Raw genomic sequence first — 14048 nt, 5'->3', positions numbered from 1 at the left:
TTGATATTATCAAAATTTATATTATTCACCCAAATTTTTTCTAACTTCATTTTCTGTTTTAATGTTTGTTAACTTTTCATTGTAGAAATATCTAAAATGAATCTAAAAATATATTCCTTTGGCATTGTCTAGTATTTTTTAAACACCAGAAAATTATTATCTTTAGATATGAAAGTTATGTTATGATAACTTTACCATATGAAAAATATGTTATGCTGTGTTCTGATACCTGATCCATAATACAATTTCCACATTTAATTTTCACAGAGCTAATCATGCCTTCCTGATCTTCTTGCAGAACAGACTAGAATATTAATTTATTTTTTTCAAAGGGCCTGATAATCATTTCTCTGAGTTCTAAAATATCTTAATGGAAATTTTATCATGATTATAGATGAGAATGTTGTGGTTTATTATAGTTCTTCTTTTTTACACATACATAACAGCCTATAAACATATACATAGTATCAAATTAGGCCAGCTAAAAATCCTCAATAAATGTCAAAGTTAGGAATTCTACAGACCATACTATCTGCTCATAGGTAACAAAATAAGAATAACAAAATTTGAGCTAATAATAAAGGACAAATTCCTTGGAAATTAACTACAACATCACAAAAGACTATTTACAACATAAAAATGAGACATCATTTTTAAAAAGAAGAAGAAGAAGGATGAAACCACTGTGGTTAATAGAAGAAAATTCATACCCTTACTTGGTTTAATTACTTAAAAAGAAGTGAAACTAAGCATTCAAATAAATGTAAACCAAAACAAAAGAAATGCAGGAGAGAAATAATATAGTTAACAACAGTTAGAAATGAATTAGAGAACAATTAACTTATTCCCATAGATAAATAAGTCCCAGGCATGGCCCTTTGAAAAAAACAAAATGGCCAATCTATTTATTTCATGACATTAGCATATAACGAAAGAAAACCAAGATCACTTTTTAAATAGTTATAAAAATCCTTTTAAAAGTTAGAAATTATTATGTTAAAAAAATATATCCTAGGGTGGGAGGTGTTGGCTCAAGACTGTAATCCCAACATTTTGGGAGGCCCAGATGGAAGGACTGTTTGAGGCCAGAAGTTCTAGGCAAGCCTGGGAAACATGGAGAACTGCATCTCTACAGAAAATACAAAATGGCTGGGTGTGGTGGCTACTCAGGAGGATTAGATGGGAGGATCTCTTGAGCCCAGAAGGTAGAAGTTTCAGTCAGTCCAGACTGGGCCACTGCACTACCGCCTGGGTGACAGAGAACAAACAAGCAAAAAAAAAAAAAAAAAAAACCCTTCTGATAGAATTTATCTGCATAATGTAAGATGAGTTTTAAAAATTTGCCAATATACAGCATTATTTTTATGGATGACATTAAGGAAACAATAAGATAATTTAATAGATGATAAAGAAAAATGTAAAATTCAATAGCTACCTAACAGAATATATACGAACAAAATGGAGAATAAAAAACTATAAACAGTAGTACATAATACCATGGAATGGAAACAACATAAATGAAGACCTGTTATATTAAATATAGAGATACACAAAAATATACTGAATTATTATACAAAGTACAAAAAAAATTAGAAAGCTCAGTACATGGTAACATGAAGACGTTATTTTAAGTAAAAAAGAAAAAAAGCAAGGTGCACAACAGTATGTATATTATACATTAATCTATTTAAAATAACACAAAACATATTTGTATGCCCTGTATAAAATATTTCAGGGGCAGAAGAGAACACAAGAAACTAATAACACTGATTCTCCTAATACAGAAAAGTTTTTCCTGTAAATTCTATTGTATGTTTAGAACTATGAATTATTCTCCATCTTAAAAACAATATTTAAATTTAAAAAATTTAGATGGATGTTGGCTTCCATTTTGTAGGATGTACAAAAGTTGCAAGAAATTACTGCTCCAACACTAATAATGATAGGATGCAAAGAAACATAAATGAACTCAATTCCAGAAAGTGTCCCATCATAAAATCTCACCTTCATCCCCAGAAGACCTATAGCTTGTATGAAAGTTGAAAATACTATGTCAAGTAAAACAAGTCAATCACCAAACACCACATATCATATAAAACCATTATTACAATGTTATCAAATCAGCAGAATAGGCAAATCAATAGAGACGGAAAGCAGATTCATGGCTATCTAGGGGTAATTTGGGGACATATGGGGAGTGAATAATAAATGGTCCACGGTTTCTTTTTTGGGGTGATTAAATTGCTCTAAAATTGATTGTGGTGATGGTGGCACATCTCTAAATATACTAAAAACCAACAAATTATACACTTTAAATGGGTGAATTGTAAATTATATGAATTATATCTCAGATTTTTTAAAAATATTGTACTGTACTTGAGAAATTTCTGTCAGCTTTGGTTGTCCTAACATTTTTTTTAAAAATTAAAGAAATTTAGGCCGGGCGCGGTGGCTCAAGCCTGTAATCCCAGCACTTTGAGAGGCCGAGGCGGGTGGATTACGAGGTCAAGAGATCGAGACCATCCTGGTCAACATGGTGAAACCCTGTCTCTACTAAAAATACAAAAAATTAGCTGGGCATGGTGGTGCGTGCCTGTAATCCCAGCTACTCAGGAGGCTGAGGCAGGAGAATTGCCTGAACCCAGGAGGCGGAGGTTGCGGGGAGCTGAGGTCGTGCCATTGCACTCCAGCCTGGGTAACATGAGTGAAACTCCGTCTCAAAAATAAATAAATAAAAATTAAAAAAATTAAAGAAATTTAACAACTATTTGTAATGTGTGGTCCTTCAATGGATACTTGTCAAAGGAGTTAGGGTAGTAAAGATATTTTTAAAACAACTAGGGATCAGGGTATTAGGTATTAGAACACATTTGTGAATTATTGTCACTTATTTTAAAAAATGATAATGATGTTGTAACTATATAGGAAAACATCCTCATATTTTAAAGATTCATACTAAAGTATAAAAACACTTTAAAACACTTCAGCACAAAATAAAAATCAAGCAAATTGTTAAATCTAGATAGTGGGTATTTATGATACTTTTCCTTTTACTTTTATATATTTTTATATTTACATAATAAAAAGGAAAAAAAAAACAAAAATATGCCATTAGCTTAATGACTGCATGATGGACAACAAGGAAAAAAAAATATGAAACACAATATAATCCCTTGAAATAGCCCCTAACAAACATGAGAGTCATATGTGATAAAGCAAGCTTGGCAAACCAAGTAAAGACAGTTTTGGAGAAACTGATTAAAAGCATTTAAAGAAAATCAGATCAGAGTCTTACATAATACAAATAAAAATATCTCAAATATTTTAAAGATTAAAAATCAGTCAGGCACAGTGGTTTACGTCTGCAATCCCACCACTTTGGGAGGTCGAAGTGGTAGGGTCAGATGAGCCCAAGAGTTTGAGACCAGCCTGGGCAACATAGTGAAACCCCCATCTCTACAAAAAATTAAAAAATGGCCAGGCATGGTGTCACACATCGCTAGTACCAGCTGCTCCAGAGGCTGAGGCAGTGGACCATTTCAGCCCAGGAGTTTGAGACCAGCCTGGGCAACATGGTGAGACTTCGTCACTACAAAAATTTTTTAAAAAATTAGCGGCCAGGTGCAGTGGCTCACGCCTGTAATCCCAACACTTTGGGAGGCCAAGGCGGGTGGATCACCCGAGGTTAGGAGCTTAAGGCCAGCCTGGCCCACATGGTGAAGCCCTCGTCTCAACTAAAAAAACAAGAATTAAGTGGGCATGATAGCCGGTGCCTGTAATCCCAACTACACGGAAGGCTGAGGTGAGAGAATCACTTGAACCCAGGAGGCGGAGGTTGCAGTGAGCAGAGATCATGCCACTGCATGCCAGCCTGGGCAACAAAGAGAGACTCCATCTCAAAAAAAGAAAGAAAAAATTAGATAGGCATGCTGGCACATACCTGTGGGGCCAAGTACTCAAGAGGTTAAATGGGAGGATCACTTAGGCCCAGGAGGTCAAAGCTGCAGTGACCCATGATCATACCACCACACTCCAGCCTGAGCAAAAAAGACCCTTTCTCAAAAAAATAAATAAATAAACAAAAATAAAAACCACAGAAAATCTAGAAGACACAAGAGAACATTTAAATAACCTTGAAATGAAAAATAATTTACTAAACCTAAAAATAAGGAAAGCAGCCGTTCCGCCACGGCATGTGTGCCCTGTGTTCTCTCCTCCTTCATCCCCGCCTCTGGCTGCCGGCAGGACCTTTCTCTCACTGCCGTTGGGACCCCGTGTCATCGCCCAGGCCGAGCACGATGCCCTCTAAGAAGGGAGGTGATGGAATTAAACCACCCCCAATCATTGGAAGATTTGGAACCTCACTGAAAATTGGTATTGTTGGATTGCCAAATGTTGGGAAATCTACTTTCTTCAATGTATTAACCAATAGTCAGGCTTCAGCAGAAAACTTCCCATTCTGCACTATTGATCCTAATGAGAGCAGAGTACCTGTGACAGATGAAAGGTTTGACTTTCTTTGCCAGTACCACAAACCAGCAAGCAAAATTCCTGCCTTTCTAAATGTAGTGGATACCGCTGGCCTTGTGAAAGGAGCTCACAATGGGTGGGGCCTGGGAAATGCTTTTTTATCTCATATTAGTGCCTGTGATGGCATTTTTCACCTAACACGTGCTTTTGAAGATATCACGCATGCTGAAGGAAGGGTAGATCCTATTCGAGATATAGAAATAATACATGAAGAGCTACAGCTTAAAGATGAGGAAATGATTGGGCCCATTATAGATAAACTAGAAAAGGTGGTTGTGAGAGGAGGAGATAAAAAACTAAAACCTGAATATGATATAATGTGCAAAGTAAAATCCTGGGTTATAGATCAAAAGAAACCTGTTCGCTTCTATCATGATTGGAATGACAAAGAGACTGAAGTGTTGAATAAACACTTATTTTTTACTTCAAAACCAATGGTCTACTTGGTTAATCTTTCTGAAAAAGACTACATTCGAAAGAAAAACAAATGGTTGGTAAAAATTAAAGAGTGGTTGGATAAGTATGACCCAGGTGCCTTGGTCATTCCTTTTAGTGGGGCCTTGGAACTTAAATTGCAAGAATTGAGTGCTGAGGAGAGACAGAAGTATCTGGAAGCGAACATGACACAAAGCGCTTTGCCAAAGATCATTAAGGATGGGTTTGCAGCACTCCAACTAGAATACTTTTCAACTGCAGGCCCAGATGAAGTGTGTGCACGGACCATCAGGAAAGGGACTAAGGCTCCTCAGCCTGCAGGAAAGATCCACACAGATTTTGAAAAGGGATTCATTATGGCTGAAGTAATGAAATATGAAGATTTTAAAGAGGAAGGTTCTGAAAATGCAGTCAAGGCTGCTGGAAAGTACAAATAACAAGGCAGAAATTATATTGTTGAAGATGGAGATACTATCTTCTTTAAATTTAACACACCTCAACAACCGAAGAAGAAATAAAATTTAGTTATTGCTCAGATAAACATACAACTTCCAAAAGGCATATGATTTTTTTTTAATTAAAATTTCTGAAAATCAATGGGACAAATAAAGTTGGGGAGATGGGAATCTTCGACAAACTATTTTTATTTGTTTTAACATTAAAATACTGTGTACCGCATGTGAAATGCAAGTTCATTAAATGTGAACAGCTTTGCCTTTCACGTGATTAAGTCCCTACTCCAAATTGTAGAAGCTTTTCAGGAAACATATTACTCTCATGATACTTCATTAATCTCCATCATGTATGCCAAGCCTGACACATTTGACAGTGAGGACAATGTGGCTTGCTCCTTTTTGAATCTACAGATAATGCATCTTTTACAGTACTCCAGAGGTCTACACTCAATAAAACATTTGACAAAACCAAATAAATAAATAAATAAATAAGGAAAGCAATTAAAAAAAAAACTTTAAATCAGATCGTATTAAAATTTAAGAGACTATAAATGTATAATACAAATCACCATAAAAACAAAATTCTGAGAGTAAATACTGCAACAAATAAAACAAGAGAGAATACCTTTATCATATAAAGCCATATAGAAATCAGTAAGAAAATCACTAACATAGCTTGAATGAGGAAAAAAAATAGACATTTAAAAATTAAAACTATCGTGATTATAATGAAGTAGTGTTCATTCTCACTAGCAATTTGTTTCTTGTAAATCTGTTTAAGTCCCTTATAGATTCTGGATATTAGCTCTTTGTCAGATGGATAGATTGCAAAAATTTTCTCCCATTCTCTAAGTTGTCTGTTCACTCTGATGATAGCTTCTTTTGCTATGCTGAAGCTCTTTAGTTTAATTGGATCCCTTTTGTCTATATTGGCTTTTTTTGGCATTGTTTTTGGTGTTTTAGTCATGAAGTCTTTGCCCATACCTGTGTCCTGAAGGGTATTGCCTAATGGTGTTAGGTCTTATGTTTAAGTGTTTAATCCCTCTTGAGTTAATTTTTGTATAAGGTGTAAGGACTTAATTTTTGCATAAGGTGTAAGGAAATTTTGTATAAGGTGTAAGGAAAACTGTCCAGTTTCAGTTTTCTGCATATGACTAGCCAGTTTTCCCAACACCGTTTATTAAATAGAGAATCCTTTCCACATTGCTTGTTTTTGTCAGGTTTGTCAAAGATCAGATGGTTGTAGATGTGTGGCGTTACTTCTGAGGCCTCTGTTATCTTCAATTGGTCTACATCTCTGTTTTGGTACCAGTACCACGCTGTTTTGATTTCTATGGCTTTGCAGTATAGTTCAAAGTCAGGGAGCGTGAAGCCTCCAGCTTTGTTTGTTTTGCTTGGGATTGTCTTGGCTATGCAGGCTCTCTTTTGGTTCCATATGAAGTTGAAAGTGGTTTTTTTCCAATTCTGTGAAGAAAGTCAATGGTAGCTTGATGGGGATAGCATTGAATCTATAAATTACTTTGGGTAGTATGGCCATTTTCATGATATTGATTCTTCCTAACCATGAGCTTGGAATGTTTTTCCATCTCTTTGTGTCCCCTCTTATTTCCTTGAACAGTGGTTTGTAGTTCTCCTTGAAGAGGCCCTTCATATCTCTTGTTGGTTGTATTCCCAGGCATTTTATTCTCTTTGTAACAATTGCGAATGGGAGTTCACTCATGATTTGGCTGTTTGTCTGTTACTGGTGTGCAAGAATGTTTCTGATTTTTGCACATTGATTTTGTATCCTGAGACTTTGCTGAAGTTGTTTATCAGCTTAAAAACATTTTAGGCTGAGGTGATGTCTTCTAAATATACAATCATGTTGTCTGCAAATAGAGAAAATTTGACTTCCTCTTCACCTAACTAAATACCCTTCATATTTCTTTTTCTTTCCTGATTGCCCTGGCCAGAACTTCCAATACCATGTTGAATAGGAGTGGTAAGAGAAGGTGTCCTTGTCTTGTGCCAGTTTTCAAAGGGAATGCTTCCAGTTTTTACCCAGTATGATGCTGGTTGTGGGTTTGTCGTAAATAGCTTTTACTATTTGAGATACGTTCCACTGATACCTAGTTTATTGAGAGTTTTTAGCATAAAGCGTTGCTGAATTTTGTCAAAGGCCTTATCTGCATCTATTGAGATAACCATGAAGTTTTTGTCTTTGGTTCTGTTTATGTGATGGATTACATTTATACATTTGTGTATGTCGAAACAGCCTTGCATCCCAGGGATAAAGCCGACTTGATTGAGATGGATAAACTTTTTGATATGCTATTGAATTCGGTTTGCTAGTATTTTACTGAAGATTTTCGCATCAATGTTCATCATGGATAGAAAAATAAACGTTTTTTTTTTTTTTTCTTTTGAGATGAAGTTTCACTCTTGCTGCCCAGGTCTTGAGTGCCATGAGTGCCATAGCGCGATCTTGGCTCACTGCAACCTCTACCTCATGGGTTCAAGTGATTCTCCTGCCTCAGCCTCCCGAGTAGCTGAGGTTACAGGAACCCACCACCATGCCCAGCTAATTTTTGTATATTTAGTAGAGTCGGGGTTTCACCATGTGGACCGGGCTGGTCTTGAACTCCTGAGAAAATTTGAACTCCAGAGAAAAATTGGAAAATTTATCATGATTAGCTCTAAAATTGGTATTTATATTACCCTAAAATATATAACACTAAAATATGTAATTGTTAAAATGTTTCACATTCCTTTAGAACTGTCAAGAATATAAAGAATATGTTCAATAATATACTATCACAATAGCAAAACACTGCCATGAAGTCGACAGACACTATGAGAACAGACTCTACTGGGTTATTGTTAGGAAACCTGGGTTGTAGTTCAGAATCATGGATTTAATTGTTCTGTAATGAAAGCTAAATCACATTCTCTCAATCTACCCTGCATACATCAAAGATGTGTTCTGGCACTGAAATGAGACAATGTGTACTAAATCACTTAATAGATGATGTTAGAGAGGCCACATAGCAAGGAGATCATCAGTTTATACTGGGTATCAGACTACCCAGGTTCAAAGTCAACCTTCACCACATACTAGCTATATGACCTAGAACAAATCATTCAGTCTCACTGTAGTTTTCTCATCTGTAAAACTGGGCTGAAGATAGTAACATTTACCTCAAAGAATTGTTATGATAATTTACTTTATATTTGTTAAGAACTCAGAAAAATAGGTGGTACTATAGAAGTGTTTATTTTTAAAAATTTTAAAATACTAACAAAAAAGTTCACTATCTTAATACAAATATTTTGCTTGCTAATTGGAAAAAAATCGTTTAATTCTTCATCTAAAAAAAATATATAGATTACTATATTTGCTAGGCGTAGTGTCTCATATATGTAATCCCAACACTTTGGGAGACAAGCTCAGGAGTTTGAGACCAGCCAGGGCAATATGACAAACCCCATCTCTACAAAAACACAAAACAAAAATTAGCCAGGCATGGTGGTGTGCACCAGTAGTCCCAGCTACTCGGATGACTGAGGCAGGAAGATCACTTGAATACAGGAGGCTCAGGCTGCAGTGAGCCAAGGTCACACCACTACATTCCAGCCTGGGTGACACAGTGAGACTCTGTCTCAAAATGGTAATAGTAATAATAATAATAATAATCAGTGCTTTCATGGTCTTTATTTAATTTTTAAAAGTCTCCATTTTTATTACTTCAAAAAAACTAAGAGACTACCTGGTTTACAGTTCCACTGAAGCTAATAACAAGTGAGTTATACAGTATGTCAGATAAAATTCAAAGCAACACTGGCCCAAAGAACATTTGAAAATTCTTGCTGAAGAGGATTTTAACTCACATAGATTCCTACAAGTAAAATCATTAATAATCATCATCAGCACATACGTTACACAGATATATCACATTCGTTTAAAGAAACTAAAATTCTGAAAGACAACATTCTTTACCAAAATGATTGCCAGGAAATGTGTATATTCACACATGCACAATGTTTACAAGACAAGGTACAATGTTTCTGCATGACATAATTTTTTCATAAATATTCTGTTTATAACTGTAAGATTAAGAAACAAAGTTAAGATGTACAACTAATCAATGATGTCATGACACTCATGGAACCTCTCCCTAAATCAAAAGCATAAAATGTCAAGGATATCCCACTCCAATGATAACCATGCAATGAACTAAAGAGATGCACATTTCAGATCTACACTGTCATCAATCCTTTGATAATAAATGAAACAAGTCAGCTACTTTACAACCACAAATGGGATATTAAATACATGACAACATCTCTTTTTTGCAGAAGAAGGTAACTAGCAGTAGATAAAATTCAGTTATATTATTTAAGAATGTGAAGCATGAATTCAAGGCTGAATATAGATAACCTTTAAAATATAAGCTGTCTCAAAAAAATATGCCTCATCCTGCAGAGTACTGTTTTTTTTTTTAGACGGAGTTTCGCTCTTGTTACCCAGGCTGGAGTGCAATGGCACCATCTCGGCTCACCGCAACCTCCGCCTCCTGGGTTCAGGCAATTCTTCTGCCTCAGCCTCCTGAGTAGCTGGGATGACAGGCACGCGCCACCATGCCCAGCTAATTTTTTGTATTTTTAGTAGAGACAGGGTTTCACCATGTTGACCAGGATGGTCTCGTGATCCACCCGCCTCGGCCTCCCAAAGTGCTGGGATTACAGGCGTGAGCCACCGCGCCCGGCCAGAGTACTGTTTAAGAGCTATTAGTTAGAACATGAGCATGATTCAATGAATTGAAGTTTGCTGAAAAAGGGTAAATACTAGTAGACATAAGAAAAAATAAATGTTTCCTCTCTTAAAATGGACTCTGATGTGGAAGAGATGAACAAATATATTTTCTCCACTAAAATTTTAAGTAACAACATTCATTTGGAAATATTTCTGGTTTTAGATTTTTTATTATAACACCTTATAATATTACTATAAAATATGCAAATTTCACAGCACAATAATGATTAAAATGAAAAACTATATTGGACAAAACATAAAATTAAATAGCTCAGAATAAAACTGCAATGTATTCCAGGACTAAATCCTATTTCACCCGTTCTATAGAAATCTAATAAAATTTGAACCAAATTCATAGATTAGTAATTGGGAGACAAATTACCTGGATCTGAATCCAAGTTGTAACTCTAGGGTATTTCTGCTTTATGCTATTTTCAAACTTATAAAATGGGGGATAATAACAGTACTCCCTCAGAGGTTTAAGAATGAAATTAGTTAATACTTCTACACACCTCTAGTAGCTCCTGATATAGATAAGGATTCATGAAATATTAGCTACTGTTGGCACCATCATTCCTTACCTAAAATGAATATATATACACTGTTCAGATCAAATCAATTTAATCTCTTGCACAACAGAGTTTTAGAAATATTTCTTCAATTTTCAATAGCACATTTCCACCTTCTTCATTCTCTTTCATTCATACACCAATTCCATTAGTTTACTCCTTCATCATTCTCTCTCACTCATACAGAAAATAACACATACACCACCCACCACCACAATCACTAAATTTCAAATTTTAAAAAGTACAATCTTAGCCCACAGTTACAAAAAAAAAAAAAAAAAAAAAAAACTTCTCCATAATTAATTAGAAAGTGCACTAAAAGGCAGATTCTAGGTTAGGATGGTGGGCTGATATTCCAATCATATTGTTTTCCTTCCTTCAATTCCTAAAAACAAATTAGCAAAAAAAAAATAAGCAAAAAATAATTTTTAAAAATAATGAAACAATTTAAGCAACACACCATAAATCACCAAACATTAAAAAATTGGTTGCCAAGGGGAACAAAAACAAACTGGTTCTAGAATTGAGGGAGCAACAAAGCTCAGTTCTTAATCATGTCCCCATGCCCCCAAAACAATATTGGTAAGTTGACAAAATTCTGATAATTTTCTTAATGCCTTCAAATATGGAGAGAAACAAACTGAGTAGGTAACATTACCTCTTTCCTCTTCTAACTGGAGATGCCAGAGAAACCTACAGAACAAATACCAGTGAAGCAAGAAATTGAAAAATGGGGCTGATTCACTACAACGGAAGTAAACTCTACTACTCTTCTCCCTTAAATGACTGAGGAAAATAATTCAAAGCCTTAGCACATTTCCCCATGAGAACTGTCTGTAGTCTAATGAGATAGAATGAACTTGGTAGAAAATATTTAACAAAGTCTTACAGAGAAAAAACTGAGTTATTCTAAGAATGTCTCCTCACCTATCTCAAATAAGCTCTTTCTCTTCATGATAAGCTACAGGATATTATGCGCCCCCCCCCCCAAAAAAAATGTCAAGCAACTAAGGAATAACTAATAAATGTGAAAGACAAACATATATCTAACATAAGATTATTAAGTGTGACTAAGTAAGTAAAAAGAAAGTGAAAAGGTTATTTCAAACTATAGTCTAAAAAATTTCCTAAGAACTAAAGGAAAAACCAGAATCTGCCAATTTTCATAAGAAACTATGTCCCAAGATAATTTGACAAATAACGTTCAATACTGAGCCATCTTGCTCTTAAAGAATTTTGTCAACAAAGAAATCACAGTCAGAAGACACAAAAAGCAAATTAAAAATTGAGGGAAAATATCAGACTATCCTCTGAAAGCAACATTTAAAGTCAGAAGATAACAAAGTAATGTCTACAAGGTTCTAAGGGCATTCAAGTGTTAGCCAACAATATCAAGCAGGGCAGTCATGGCACAGGAAGAGGGAGATGTTAGAGATTACAATTTGACTGAGGAACAGAAGGCGATCGAGGCCAAGCATCCTCCAGTCAGTAGGAATTATGAGTACTTGGATCATACAGCGGATATCCAGTTACATGCATGGAAAGATTCTCTGGAGGAAGCATTTGAGCAATGTGCAGTGACCATGTTTGGTTACACGACAAATACCGGGGCTGTGAAGCCTCTACAAACAGTAGAAGTAGAAACCCAAGGAGTTTTTTCTTTTCTTTTTCACTTTTCAGATGAGTAACTTTATGCGTCCAATGCTTATACCTCAAGAATTAAAATTACTTTGTATTTATCAAAGAAATTTCAGATTACAATCAATTGGGTGGAGAGAAGAATTTTCATTGCCCAAGCACTCTCAGGAAACAGAAATCAAAGCTATAACATATTTAGAAATCCAGGTCTATAATATAGAGAAGTCGGAAGTTTTCATTGACATGTGATCATTGACATGTAAGATGAAAAAAGAAAAGACTCCTATGAAGAACTGTTTTTTTTTTCTCTTCCTGTTGAAAAGACACTGCGAATTAAATTCTACAGTATTTTTTGATATATGGAAATTGTAGAACAGAAATTTATAACTTTTTTTTTCAAGGTAGAGTCTTGCTCTGTCACCCAGGCCGGAGTGCAGTGGCATGATCTTGGCTCACTGTAGTCTCTTCCTTCCAGGTTTAAGCAATTCTCATGCCTGAGCCTCCTTAGTAGTTGGGACTATAGGCATGTGCCACCATACCCCACTAATTTTTGTATTTTTAGTAGAGATGGGGTTTCACCTTGTTGGCCAGGCTTGTCTCCAACTCCTGACCTCAAGTGATCCACCCACCTTGGCCTCCGAAAGTGCTGGGATTACAGGCGTGAGCCACCACACCTGACCAGAAATTTACAACTTGAACTGTGACTTTCAGAAATGGAAAATCAGGGCACATGCTTGGTCTGTATTCCCCAAATAGTCAAACTTTGAAGAATCTTTCAATTCTTAAGGGACAGTTACAATTCTCCATTTGTTGATTCTCTGCTGTGGCAGCAGGTACCTCATGCCCTTCCATTGAAATGAGAGCCTTCCAGCCTGCCCCTAGAAGGGATCCCTGATGTCAGCAACAGCCTGGCGCTAAATCCAATTTGGAAAAAAGAATAATTTGAGAAAATATATTTCCACACCCAGAAAAAATATATATAAAGTCAAGCAGAGTGTCATTCAAATATAAAGACAGTAAGCAAATATTCTTAAAGATGGACGAACTTTAATTTTACAACATACATAAGCCCCTTGTGGAAAAAAGGATAACCATGAAATGCCACCAATTAAGAACTGAGTCAAAATAAAGAATCTGGAAATTAAGTTACAACCAATAAAATGGGGGGAAAAAAACAGTGTGTATTGAATTCACTTCAATAAAGAACAAATACTCAAGCACTGTAAGAAATGTGATTATAAACATGAATGTTATAAATATAAACAACATGAAAATTAAAATATAACGTTAAAAATTAGGAGGTGAGGGGAGAGAAAAGGAACTTACAAGTGACTAATTTCCTCAGCTTCCATAAGAGGGTATGAATTGACATATGTAATATAAAAATCAACGATATCAGAGGAGGGTGTAGCAAGATGGCAGAATAGAGGCCTATCCCATTCGTCCACCCTGCTGAAACACCAAATTTTAACAACTATCTGCACATAGTAAAGCACCATCACAGGACCAAAAATCAGGTGAGTGATCACAGTACTTGTTTTTAACTTCATATCGTAGAAGGAGGCACTGAGGACGGACAAGACTGAATTACTGATGTCACCTCTGCCCCATCGCCCAGCAGTGGCCAGG

The 14048-nt window shown here is 35.7% G+C and overlaps 1 protein-coding gene and 2 pseudogenes across 6 annotated transcripts in view; 2 read left to right on the top strand and 1 right to left on the bottom strand.

Moving 5' to 3' along the window:
• Positions 1-14048, bottom strand: part of LRBA (LPS responsive beige-like anchor protein) — a 726864-nt gene that overhangs the window by 437486 nt on the left and 275330 nt on the right. The window lies entirely within an intron of this gene.
• On the top strand, positions 4183-5575 carry LOC116529041 (annotated as a pseudogene). Its single transcript, XR_004259348.1, has one exon. The product of XR_004259348.1 is annotated as an obg-like ATPase 1 pseudogene (transcript).
• On the top strand, positions 12176-12869 carry LOC116529044 (annotated as a pseudogene).

Source organism: Sapajus apella, unplaced genomic scaffold (assembly GCF_009761245.1).
Source record: "Sapajus apella isolate SASKATOON/1434 unplaced genomic scaffold, GSC_monkey_1.0 scaffold61, whole genome shotgun sequence".
In the NCBI taxonomy this organism is placed as follows: domain Eukaryota; kingdom Metazoa; phylum Chordata; class Mammalia; order Primates; family Cebidae; genus Sapajus; species Sapajus apella.
The sequence above is the reverse complement of the archived record's forward strand: the minus strand, read 5'-3'. Positions and strand labels throughout refer to the sequence as shown.